Below are 14,041 nucleotides of genomic sequence, written 5' to 3' on the forward strand. Positions count from 1 at the left end.
AACGCACCCAACTTCATTTTACGTCTTGAGAGTGAGGTCTGGAGAGGGGACATCATTTACCTAAGGTCACAGAACTAATTAGCTGCAAATCTAGAACTTTAATTTAAGGCTTTGGACTCCCATTGTAGCACACTAAAAAATCTAAGGTAGGGAGCTTGATTTTGATAGATTATGGTTATATCTCTGTAGATTCACAGAACTTTTAATATTGGGAGGGATCTGAGACATCAAGATATAGAGGAAAGTGTCCTGATCTTGGGATCACATATTACTTTTAATATGTAAAGCACCAGACTTAAACACATTCTAGCTGTGTGAAATGGACAAATGGGCTAAGCCTTTTTTTCCCATTTGAAAAATGGAGGCAATAATCTTTAAAGATAAGTGAGGATAAATCCTTATTTATCTCACAAGTCTGTTAAAAAAGAAGCTTAAGCCTCAAAGCTGTAAAAATGTTATTATTATTCTTATCTAATATTAATTCATCATTTCACAAATGAGAAAACTTACTTCCAGAGAAGGGAAAGGATTCAGCCCAAATTACACAGCTAGTGGCAGATCCAGGACTAAAGCCCAAGTGTCCTGAATTCTTTCAGAACACAAATCGACAGAAATGGAGGTTTATTATATGTTTAACAAGCACATAAGCTTGCTAAGCCTTGGATATACAAAAACAAAAATTGAATTGGTTTGTAGCTTCAAGGAGTTTACATTCTCAATAAGGAAGACTAGATATAAAAGGAAAGTATATTTTTATTTGAAAAGTTATAGCAATGGTAAGCAGATGAAGGTGGAGGGTGGAGATGGTGAATTGACACATCCTTTCTAATAACAGTGTCAAATTCATTTGATTATGACTCCAGAAATGAGAATTGCTTTTTGGAAGAGCATGGGAGAAAGGTGTGAGAAAATACATGGAGAGTTCTCACATGTTGTGGGTAACTCTTTCATGGAGGAATGGACTAGATTAACATTTTATTTTTATGTAACTTTTTTGTTTCTTTCTTTAGTATGCTCTTAGATGGTTATGTCTTTTTAATCCTGTATACCCTGTATTTTCTTCATTGATTGGTGAAAAGTGATCCAGTTAAGTGGATAGAAGGTAGAAGTATTTTTTTTTTTTTTAGAATTAAAGGCTATAGGAACAATATGGTACCCATGACTGCTATGGCTGCTTACCCAATCGTCCCCATTCATTTGTAGAGTCAGCTACAAATAGAATTAAAAAGAACAGTGTTTAGTAGATGGAGATACTTTACTTGGGAAAGAATGACATAAAATAACCACAAGGAGGAAATATGATTAACCTGTTCTGAACACCAAATGCAGACTACTGTAGACAAATCAGACAAATCATGTAGTCCGGTGGATTCCATTTAGTGGTTCATGGGCAATTTGGATGGTAGAAGGATCTTGAATTAAAAATTCTTTAATGTTAGTGTAAGTAATAAATAATTGTAAAGAATATAATTTTAAATTGCTCTGGTGGCTCACAACATATTTTTTTTTTTTTGTGGTTCACAGCCATATATAGTGGTTCACAGAACAAAAAAGGTTGGGAACCACTGGACTTTCATTTTATAGATAAGAAAATCAAGACCTTGCTATATGCAGCAAGATAACATAGGTATTAAATAGTGGAAACAGATTTCTTCCCATGTGTTTCTGACTTCAATCCAATGCTATTTCTTCTACATAGTCACAGATTTAAACATTTTCATGATCTAGGAAATACTGATGATGAATGGAATAAGGGAGAAAGGAATGTTTTAAGATAAAAAAAAGATGAAAATGACACTTAAAAAATGTGTCCACCATCCAATACCTTTTGACCCTGAAAATCCCATCCCAAGAGGTCAGAGACAGAAGAAAAGGTACTATGAACTAAAAGTTTCAAAGCAGCACTTTTTGTTGTATTGAAGAACTAGGAATTAAAGAGATACTCATCAATTGGTATGGCTACACAAATGAAAGGAATAGAGACTGGACCCCTAATTTAATTATTCTGTGGCTCAGGAAATTCCCTGTACTGATGAAGATTTGTACTTTCTCTACATCTTAGAGTTCTATAGATTTGGCTGAAGCATTGATAGAGTTAGTGACTCGACTAGGGTCATACAAACCTGTATGTGACATACACTTGCTTGCTTCCTTGAAAGGCTATCTATGCTATATTTCCTGTTGCCTGGAGGGAATAGAATCATACCAAGTTGTAGGAAATGATAAATATGAAGAATTCAGATAAGCATGGGAAGACTTATGTGAACTGATGCGAAGTTAAGTAAGCAGAATCAGGAAAAGAGTATTTATAGTGACTGCAACACAATTATCCCACCAAATAACACTGTCTGCTCTGCAATTTTGAGCACACTTAACCCTAGAGTAAAAATGAAAGACATATTTTCTTTTCCTGTGCAGAAAGTCTAAAATTCTGCTGTTTTATTGCTAAGTTTTACAGAAGTTATTTCCCTCTTTAAAAAATTATTTTGTTATAAGGAACAACTTGCTGAGTACAGGAAAAGCAAGGGATATATTCAGAAATAAAGACAACATAAAAACAAAAATATCAATAAGAAGGCAAAATTTTAAAGAAAGATACATAAAAAGAACATTTCTAGATGGCATCTCTTTACTGTTGTATATAATATTCTGTGTATTGACAGTTCTTGTCTTATTTACTTGATTCCAGTAAACAGAGAATGTGACTGAAACATTTACTTTTCTTTATACAAGACAAAAAGGGAGGATACAATGCACTTAAAAGAATAAAGCAATTTTCATTCGAATGGAAATTGTATTTTTGGCTCTGGTCAGAAATGATGTGTGTGGGATTTTTTTTTTGGTGGAATGTTGGGTTTAACTCAATGCAAAGGGATGCAAGAGCATGCTGTTTCTGAGAAATGATCATCCACCAAGCTGCGCTTCCTAAACTGAGGTTCCTTTTTCCTAAGCTTGCATGAGTTGGATTCCCAGTATCCCACATCAGCCATCTCTCTTCCCTTCAAATCCATAGCAGGCAGAAGACCAGGATAATCAAGGGCAGTATTTGATAGTTGGGGACACAACCTGGACAAGCCATCCCTTTTTCAGTCAAAGAAGATAACAGGAGGACCAAGCTGGATGGCATAGCATACGTGTTTGTGATTAACAATGTAAATTGTTGGGCAAATTTGGTAAAGCCTGTGGGATCCCAGAGAAACTGTTAGCCCTACGTGGAATATGACCAAAGCTTAGAAACTCTTGGACCATGGGAGGCTCCAGAGGAGGAAAAGAGGCAAAAATATTAAGAATGAGTCTAAAATGAAATGGAGAATATAGGATGGGAGGAAAGCAAGGTTAACCCAGCTGCTTAACGATTATAGCTGAATGATGGCCTTTCTAAAAGTCAGCTCTGAAAGTTTGGTATGATGTGTTAACTTGACTTTCAACTTATGTGATTGTGTTGGTTGATGACTTTTCTTAAGAAGGACAGAAGGATGTGTAGACTTGATACGGCTAATTTGATGATATACTGATTGCCTTCTAGAATCTGTTCAGAGAGAACAGGAGATTTCCTAAGAGGTCTATGTACTATAAATGAAAGAGGATGAAAAGGCCTGGGTTGAAAACCAAATTTAACTATATTATCTGTGCGATTTTGGACAACTTGAATAACCTCTTTGTGACTCAGTTTCCTCATCTGTAAAATGAGGAGAAATAGCTGAGGTCACATTTGAACTCAGATCTTTCTGACTCCAGATCTAGCCTTCTATCCCCTGTACTACCTCCATAATCCTTTTACAAATGGAATAAGGTAAACAGGAAAGAGATCAAAGGAATCATTACTCAAACTTTGCTTTGCTTTCATTTTCTCCATACATGAGAATGATCTTTAAAGCATAGAACAAAAATTTTAAAGGAGCAAATGAAGCTTGTCTAAGGCTTCTTCTGTCTAAGAAGAGAGCAGATCATAATAGAGTCATTTGTCTTCATCATTAACACTTTTTATTTCTATAGTGTTTGAAGGTGTTTTTTCATTATTTATTTTTACATGAATTTGTAATTTTCCCCTGCTATACACCTTCTCTTAACCTCCCCCCCACATTATCTCTATTGAATGACTACAACAACAAAAATAGAAACTAAACTCTCATCATAATCTGGCATAGACCAGCAAAACAAATTTCCACATCGATTATTCCCAGCAATATATTTTTTTCTCTCCTCTTTTTGTCTCTTTCTCTCTTTATATCTCTGTCTATCTGTCCATCTCCTCTGTGTCAAGAGAGAAAAGATTTGTCTCATCTCCATAAATAAATTCATTATTTATCATTATATAAGCAGATTTCCAGAGGCTTTCCAAGTTTGTTTTTCTCTATACCATTGTGATCATCGGATATGTTTTTCACCTGGTTCTTCTGCCCACTTCACTTTTTATCATTTCTAACAGCAACTTCCCAGTTTCTTGCAAACCATTTCATCATTTCTTATAGCACAATAATGTTCGATCACTAGGAAAGCATTTTCCTTATGGGGTCCCTGTATTATAGATAGTATAATAATTATTATTATTATTACTCTGATACTAAGAAGAGATAAATTGTCCAAGATAAATCATTTCCTAAATGCTAAGCAGCAATTTGAACCCAAAATCCAGCTGTAAATCCAGTACTTTTTCCACTAGTCCCTTCTAAGTTCCTGTCTAGTTCTATAATTCTAGCCTTAAGGCATTTATTGTTCTTTAGAAAACCTATTTTAAAACCAAATAAATTACTTAAAGCTGAATTGGGAGCAATTTTGAATTCTGCTACTTCCTAGTTATGATATCGTATTCAAGTCAGGCACCTTCTCTGGGATTTAATTTTCTTATACCTAAAATAGACAAAATGATAGAAAAGAGGGTCATTGTAATTAGTATTTGTAAAATGTGGGGGTTGGAGTAGATTTTTCTCTAAAGTCCCTTTCAGCCCTAAATCCTATCGAATAATCCTAAATGCTCATATTGCTCATCAGAAGAAGAAACATCTAGATTGGAGTCAGTGTATATGGTAGAAAGAGCATTGGATATGCAATTACAGGATCTGAGTTCAAATTCCACTTCTGGTGCTAATTATTTGTGTGATCTTAAACAAATAACAACATTCCTGGACCACAACTTGTTCCTTTATAAAAGAAGAGAATTGATTTAGAGAGTCTCATAGGTTCCTTCCAGCTCGAGATCCTATTGTAGCACCCAAAGCTATGCAGAATTTGTTACCAAGAAATGATTCCTTCTAAGGCAAGGGCTACCCCATGGTTTCAGTCATGTCAGGTATATTGGACTCTTCACAATCCCTTTTTGTGGTTTTCTTGCTAAAGATACTAGAATGGTTTTCCATTTTCCCGTTCAGCTCCATTTACAGATGAGAAAACTAGTTTGTGTCAGGCCATAGAAGTCTTTTCATGCTTTTCTATATTTATGATTCCTTCAACACAGTAATATTCCATTATGACCATGTACTATACTTTGTTCAGTTATCCCTAATCAATGGTTATCTACTTTGTTCCTAGTTCTTGCTACCACAAAAGTGCTCTTATAAATATTTTATGTGAATTGTTTCTGTCTATTTTATGTGGACTTTCTTTTTTCTTTTCCTTTTCCTCTCTTTATCTGTCTATCTATCTATCTTGCTATTTTTACCATTGACTTCCTTGAAGTATAAGACAATTAATAGAATCTCTGAATCAGAGGGAATGTATATTTTACTTACTTTATTTGCATAATTCCAAATTAGTTTCCAAAATGCTTATGTCAGTTCACAGCTTCACCAATGCATTGATGTACATCTTTTCACAACCCTTCACCATTGACTATTTCTGTTTTTTTATCATCTTTGTTAATTTGTTCAGCATAAAGTGAAACTTCAGGGTAATTTTAACTTACATTTCTCTTATTACTAAAGGTTCAAACACTTCCCAGTGGGTCCTGAATATGATTAAAATGTAATTAGGAAAGATACAAACTTTTTTTTTTTTTTAAATACAACACAACATGGATAATGTGTTGTTTTATAAATCAAGATATGGCCATCAGGGATTACTTTGTATTTGAATTTGGCATCATTGATTTGAAGTATTTATTGATATATTTGTTAATGCTTTACTATTCTTATTTTGGGAACTATGCATATCTTTTCACCACATTTATTGGGAATTGGCCTTTGGTCTTAGATATTTCTATTAGTTGCCTACACATCTTGGATGCCAAATGCTTATCAGAGAAATTCAGTACAAAGATTTTATTTCTCTTTGATTACTTCTCTTCACATTCTAGGTTTATTATAATTGATTTTTTTTTCAGTTTCACAACAATGTCTTCTATCTCATCTGTTCCTCACAATAACTCTGGGAGGTAGAAGACATTGTTGTTCACATTTTACAAATGAAGAAACTGAGACTGAGAGAAATTAAATGACTTATCCAGTGTCATACAACAAGTGATGCAGGATTCAAACTCAGGGTTACCTGATTCCAGATCCAGTACTTTGTCTACTAGACTATCTAGATATCTATGAAATATTTAAAGAAAAAAGAACTCTTCTGTTATTGGAAGAGTCTCTAGGAAACATTTATGAAAAATATGGGTAAAAAATCACATAGACTAAAAAGTCCTGGATGTGCTAGTGGAGGGAACAAGTATCCTCATGGGTAAGATCATGAATCCATCACAGGACCATGAAAATAGTAGTTCTGTGCACCCCCATGCCACCCTCATTCTGAAGTTCCTTCATCAGGAATTGGCAAAACAACAACAAAAGCAGCAGCAGCAACAACAATAATAACCACAATCACAACCAGAAAAGCCAAGATGCTTACAAGATGTGAATAGTTCCACCAATCTATCAACAAATGCTTATTAATGTTATTGGCACTGGGCCAAGGGTTGGGAACATGAAGAAGGACAAAAACATAAAAGCTGTTTTTACCCTCAAGAAATTTACACATTAAAGGAGAAAAGAAAGCAAGGAAGAAAGGAAGAACTCAAAAACAGAGAGAGAGAGAGAGAGAGAAAGAGAGAGAGAGAGAGACAGAGAGAGAGAAAAAGCAGAGCAAGAGCGTATATTAAGCACTTATTAAATGCCAGGCACTGGACCAAGTACTGAAGATATAAATACAAGCAAAAAAAGGTAATCCCCCTCCTCAATGAATTTACATTCTAATGAATGAAGAAAATTTACCCAAAAAAGGGAGCTTTAAAAGACTAGATTTGGGAAGAGTGAGAGGGGTAGCCACTTAGGGACATGGTGTCCAAGTCCTGAAAATCAGAGCCAGTGTGGTGAAGATTGTCTGGCCTGAATCTTTCCCCAAAATGGAGCCCCCACTTTGAGAGAACCTCACCAACAGGATAAAAGATCTAGTATAACAGAGGGATGCTCCAGGAGGAGGAGACCCCCAAGTACAGAAAGCATTGAGAATGAGAGGCATCTGAACATGGTGTTGAAGCTTAGAACATCAGCTACAGAGCTGGAGGGGAGGAGGGATAGGCATATATGAGATGCATGTAAAGCAGAAGGAGGTAATCTTTGAGAGAAAGATTAAGTGGATGGGGGAGCAGGAAGGTCTCCCAAAGAGAGCTTAGCTGAATCATGAAAGAATTAAGTGATGTAAAGAGGCAGAGGTGAGAAGAAAAAGCTTGGGTCTGGCCAATGTAAAGGCAGATGGAGCACCATATATGAGGAAAAGAAAGTAATCTGGATTAACTGGACTTTAGGCTATGTGAAGAGGAGGAAAGTGACTGAAGAAATAGACTAAGGGCCAAGTTGGAAAGGGCTTTAAAAGCCTAAAGAGAAGACTTTATGTTTGACATGACAAACCAAAGTATTCTAAATCACTTGGTAGACAAGATTTTAGCGGTTTCTTCTCCATTCAGCCTTGAGTGGGAGTCAATTCTCATTGGCCACAGCAGGTAGCAATTCTCCATTCCACAAACTATTCAGTGGGATCCAATCAGTTCTCCTGGCCCGAGGCACTGTCTTGGTTTTGGCAGCTGGGTAGCAAGAAAGGGAACAGCTCTGCCTCCAGTAAAAGGAGCATCAGTTTTAGAGAAGAGCCTGAGAAGAACTGGGCTAAAACTTCCCTTTTAGCTTTAGCAATTTCATACAAGCCACATAAAAACACTACCCTTTGTAAGAGCAGACATTTCCTGCTCTCACTGTCCTTGCCCTCCCCTGTAGACCGGGTATATAACGAGACTATCAGAAAAGAATAATAGCAAAATTAGCATTAGTTATGCTAATTTTTTTAGGAATAATAATAGCTCACATTTACTTTACAAATTACTCTCTACCCAGAGAATATAATTAATGCCAATATATTGAGAAAACAGATTTACAAAGGAGTAATGACTTTAGGAACAAAGGAACAAAGGACAAACAACATAAATTGATACCCTTTCCCAAGTTTAATGAGTGATATAAAATTAGAGTTAAAAATAAAATTGCCTTTGATCTTTCTGATCCTTCAATGAAGATATATTTAAAAATTGACATTATTTGAAAGGATTACAATTTAAAATCTACATTATAACTATCTTCATATTTATAGTTAGCCAATGATGAAAATATTTTGTTTTCTACTTAAAGTTATCTGCCTCCACAGTCATTGAGATTGGTAGTTCTCTCCCCAAAATATTTATTGATGTTTTTTGCTTTTGGTACCACAGTTACTTCCAGCTATACCCCTCCTTACCTCCAATGGAGTACTTTGTAACAAAGAAAAGTATTTATGAAACAAATGTGGAACTCCAGTCAGACACTATATTCAGATGTTACATGGTAAACATTCCACACGCATTGATCTCCACCTTCCTACTGAGAAGGAGAAATAGGCCATCACCTATCCTTCTGAACTGAGAATGGCAATTTATCAGAATTTGGTGACTTTTAGAATTGTTTTCATTTCTATAATTATACATATTGTTCTCCCGGTTCTATGTCTGATGAAATTTGTTATTTTTTTTTCCTGTGGTTCTCTGAATTCCTAATATTTGGCTAATATTTCAAATGTGGATAGTTTTTAATTTTACTGTGGTGATTTTCTTATGCATCACACAGTCTTCCCTACCCCTACTATGGTACTCTCTGATCTAGGGTCACTGGCTTCCTAGTTGCTCCTCACACAGGACATTCCTGACTCCGAGTGTTTTCACTGGCTACTTTCCCAAGCCTGAAATCCTCTCCCTCCTCATCTCTGCCTCCTGCTTCTCTGTTCATGACCTCCAATTTATCCTGAATATATCTTCTATGTATGAATTGTTTGCTTCTCCCATTAGACTCCCTGATAGTAAGGCCTGTTTTTTGCCTTTTTTTGTATCCCTAGTGCTTATCACAATACCTGAGGCAGAGTAGACATTTAATAAATGCTTGTTGGATGACTGGCTGACTTTTGGTTTAATAATATTTTAATAAATTATATTCAAATAAAGCACCACAATTCTTTCAGCCATTCCCAATCATCCCTAATTCCTCTAATTCCCAAATCCCTAAAAATCCATAATTTTTAACTACCAGAAAGAAAGAAATTTAGCATTTAAAGATGAAAGGGGTTTTTAATTATCTTATACCCATTTTCCAGATGAGGAAACTGAGGCACAGAGAAGTTAAAGGACTAATTTAAAATCACACAGCTAAATGTCAGAGCCATGATTCAATCCCAGATCTTTGGGTTCCATGGCCAGCATTCTTTTCACTTGTGCTACTCAGTCTGATCTGGTCCCTTCGTGATTAATTCAAAGCACTCAAACCTTGCTCTGTTGAGCTTGGAATTTTAGAAGCCCGAGCTAAAGGAGCCATTGATCTTTCCTTTCTTTTTATGGATTTACCAGCTACCTGTTTCTCCTGAAGGTCAGGGGAATAGCCAAGAAAAATTTTGGCTGCCACAGCCATTCAAGGTCACCCAGTCCCCGCCAGCCTTCTAGAGGCCAGGGCGGAGGAGGGCTCCTTTCATTGAATTTGCTGCCCAAGCAAACCCAGCAGGCAGTTATGAGGTAAAGACACAGGAGGAATGGGACTTGTCGTTCTGGGAACAGGGATGGGCTTCTTCCTGTCTTTTAATCTCCCTGGAAAAAGAGGAAGGAGAAGGCAGGCCATATGTGGCACAGACCAGACAGAGGAGATGAAGATTCAAGGCCATTCTGCCTGGCATGGACCCCTGTCCTGACCTGGGTGGGGGCATGCTTCCTTTGTTACACACAGAAAGCTTGCCTGCCCCAGCCATCTCCTTCCATTGATTTTGATATTTTTTGTTTTTACAATAATAATAATCTTTTAATCCTTCATATGTACATTCTGCTTTCCAGCTTACAAAGGGTTCTCCTTCCTTCCTTCTCCATCCCTGTGGTGGACTGGAGAGAGACAGAGACGTGTAGGAGAAGAACATGACTTCCAAGCCTCTCTTTGCTATTTCCTTTTCTATCTATGAGACACAAAGTATCAGGTCATGCCTCTGGGCTCCCATCAGCTGAGAAAGGAAGAGTTTGAATGGGATGATCTCCAAATACTGTTTTACCTCTAAATCCTGGGCACCCAGATCTCATTATATTCTCACAACCACCCTAGAGTATCATTTAGTGGAGGAAACATATTCAAGGAGATAAAGATATTTGATCAACATCATACAACCAATTAACAGCAGGGGCAGGACTATATAATTCCCCCTACTCCGGAAATGATGGGAAATCTCTACCAAACTGATCTTATTTCTATGCTCACATTTATGACAGTTGTCCCTCAGCAGTGTTTTGCACATAGTAAGTAACTAATATATTTTAAAGATTAATTCGTTAACTGGTATGAGGGGAATCTGCTGGGAAGGAATACAGAGTGGGGAGAGAAATAGAGGCAGTTGTGATGCTCTCCAGGCCAGCTACTTTCCTGTTGCCTCTCTGAGATGGAACACCCAGACTGCTCTCTTTTGATGCTGGTGTAGATTATCTTAGGCAGAGAAACTGACAAGTATGAGAGGGTCTTTGGCCAACTATTTGCTAGTGCAATTTCCCCTTTGCCATTGTGTGTTGTAGAACTGAGCATCGTGCCAGACCCTCACTATACTGATCTTTTCTAGCATGTCATTGAGGCAAAATAGAATGTTGGAATTGAAAGAGTCTTTAGGACATAGAGCTGGTTAGGAGCTGGTAAGGGCCATAGTACAAAAGATGATGCTCCTTTTGGCAACACATATTCTGAACTTGGGATGATATAGAGAAGAGTAGCATGACCCTTGAGCAAGGATGGCATGCAAATTCATGAAGTATTCCATATATAAAAGAGGAGGAGCAAGTAGTGGAGGAGGAGGAGGAGGAGGAGGAAGAAGAGATGAAGAAGGTGAAGGAGGAGGAGGAGGAATCTTCGGGAAAGACCTTAGAATACAGAATGATAGAGTAGAAGGGACTGTAGAACATGGAGCTAAGAGAAACAGTAAAAATGGAATCCCAGAGCTAAGAGGAAGCCTAGAACACATATTGCCAAAACTGGAATTAAGTTTAGAATATAGCATGTTAGATCTGTGAAGAAATTTAGCACATAGAACATTAAGACTAGAGAGACTTTAGAGACCATCTAGTCCAACCCTTTCCTTTGATTAAATTAGAAACAAGAAAGAAAATAATCTATTTTGAATGAGGAGAATAATGGTCTCTTTTTCCCCTCCTCCCCTTCCTCCTCTTTCTCCTTCTCTTCTTCCTTCTCCTTTTATACTCCTTATTCCTTCTTTCCTCTTCCTCTTCCACTTCTTCCTCTCTTCCTCCTTGTCTCTTCTTTCTCCTCCTCTCTTTCTTCCTCCTACTCTTTCTCTTTTGGACAATAGCTATTTACATTAAGGAGAAATAGAAATGTCTTCTCAGTTTAATCAGTATCTTACCAATAGTTTTTAGTGTCTTTTTCTATACTGAGGCCATTCTGCATTCTCTTCAGGAGCCAAAGGCTCCTGACATTGGGTTAGGTGAGCAGCTCTTTACCTGAATAAATAAACATCATAATATAGGGAAATATTGTCATTAAAAAATCTCCTCTAATTTTTCAAAGATCTCTTCCCTAACATCTATAGTATCGTGTGCTCTTCACTGACAATGATCACTTTATTTTTCTAGGGCTCAGTTTCCTTCATTATAGTGAGAGGAATAATACTCCTAGGATTCTCATAAGGATCAAATGAGAAAGGGGTTGGGATATTAGAATATCAAATTTAAGATCTTCTGTGACTTAGCTGAATATCTTCATAAGTTACACCAGTAAAAAGAAGCAAACAAAAAAAAAAGTCAAAGCAAAACTCAAATTAATCTATTGGTGAAATGTGATAATGAATGTCCCTTAAGGTATCTCCACAGGATATATGACTGTGGAGATATATATATATATATATCCAATACCTGTCCAGTATAGGAAGACTTTCTCTGGCACCCTTCCAACAAGTATTTATCCAGACTATGTTTGAATCCTTCTTACCTTCCCTACTAACATGGTAACATATTCCATTTGTGGATAGTTCTGGTTATTAGGAAACTTGATGCCAATCAATATATTAATGTGAGATGGGCTAGAAATTTCTATCCCTCACCTTGAAAAACATCTGCTGAAAATCTCCATAATGATCAGGATTTTGTTTTTTGTTTTGTTTTGTTTTGTTTTTGTTTTGTAGTCAATAACTTGAATCTCCTGATAGTTAGAAGGATTATAACTCATGATGGGCTATCAAGCTAGAAGGGTCAACATGACATATGGTCCTTCACTTTGGTTAAATATTTTGACATTGGATATCATTACTGATGCTGTAGGATCTCTGTTTGATGATAAAGTTGTTACTAAATCTAATATTATGTTCTTGGACTAGTGGCCTAAAGTTAATTCTAGAAGGCCTTAATTATTGCCTTGAAGTCCCTACTCTTGTTTCTCTCTAAATTTCATCCCAAAGCAAGGGTTCTTGAATTTCCTTAGACCACGAGTTCCTTGCGTTTCTTTCATTTAGCACAGTACCTAGCATATGCATAGTAGGTACTTAATAAATGTTTGCTGATCTACTGGGTTCTTTAAACCTGGCTTTAAAAAAAAAGTTGGAATATTTGGATAACTATTTCATAATCAGTTTCCTTTGCAATCCTATGTATTTTTCCCCTGAGGTAATTGAGATTAAGTGACTTGCCCAGGGTTACACAGCTAGGAAGTTTTAAGTGCCTGAGGTTAGATTTGAACTCAGGTCCTCCTGACTTCAGGGCAGGTGCTCTATCCACTGCACCACCTAGCTGCCCCAATCTCATGTAATTTTAAAATTGAATTTAAGAACATTATTATGAAGAATCCATAGGCTTCAATTAACTGTTAAAGGAGTCCATGCCGTTAAAAAAAAGATTAAAAATATTTGGATTGGACTTATGTAAGGCTAATAATTAAAAGATATAGGAAGACAAATTCTGGCTCAGTATAAGGACAAACCTTCAAAAACAAATAGTCAATAAACATTATTAAGCACCAATTGTGTACAGAAATGGTTCTGGCTTAGACACAAAGTTTAGATAAGATGTGGACACTCCCCTCATGGAATTCATGATTTAGTAGAGGACAATACAATTGGAACCCAGATAAATATAATAAATCCTTCTCCTTAATTTCTGTGAAGGTCCATGCCTGTGAAGTACATCAGTGTAGAAATATGAAAAAAATTTAAAAATGCCAGGCATTGCTATTCCCTCAATAAGTATTTATTTAATAGCTGGATAGACCTCAGAGAATCACTTAGTCCAACTTTTTCATTTGACAGATGAAACACTGACATTTGGAAAGGGAAGACACAGATAAATAATGAAGCCAGAATTCCAATCCAGGTCCTCTAATTATACTTCTCCTTTTACAATTCCGAACTAGAATGATTGCAATGGAAACTAACTGGTCCAAAGCCACCATTTTACCCAGAAGGAACCCAAGTCTGGGTGAAGTCTAGAGACTTGACTAAGATCATACAGCTGTGAGTTTTCTCATTTTAATTTCACTTTTAAATATTTAGCTATAATAAATAAAAATGGAAAATGGTTAAT

General features: G+C 36.4%; 1 non-coding gene across 1 annotated transcript; it reads left to right on the forward strand.

Annotated features, from left to right (window-relative positions):
* The first annotated feature begins 11,173 nt into the window (after positions 1–11,173).
* On the forward strand, positions 11,174–11,280 carry LOC111718693. Its single transcript, XR_002769203.1, has one exon. It is a non-coding gene; the product is annotated as a U6 spliceosomal RNA (small nuclear RNA).
* Positions 11,281–14,041: the final 2,761 nt, after the last annotated feature.

Source organism: Sarcophilus harrisii, chromosome 2 (assembly GCF_902635505.1).
Source record: "Sarcophilus harrisii chromosome 2, mSarHar1.11, whole genome shotgun sequence".
In the NCBI taxonomy this organism is placed as follows: Eukaryota; Metazoa; Chordata; class Mammalia; order Dasyuromorphia; family Dasyuridae; genus Sarcophilus; species Sarcophilus harrisii.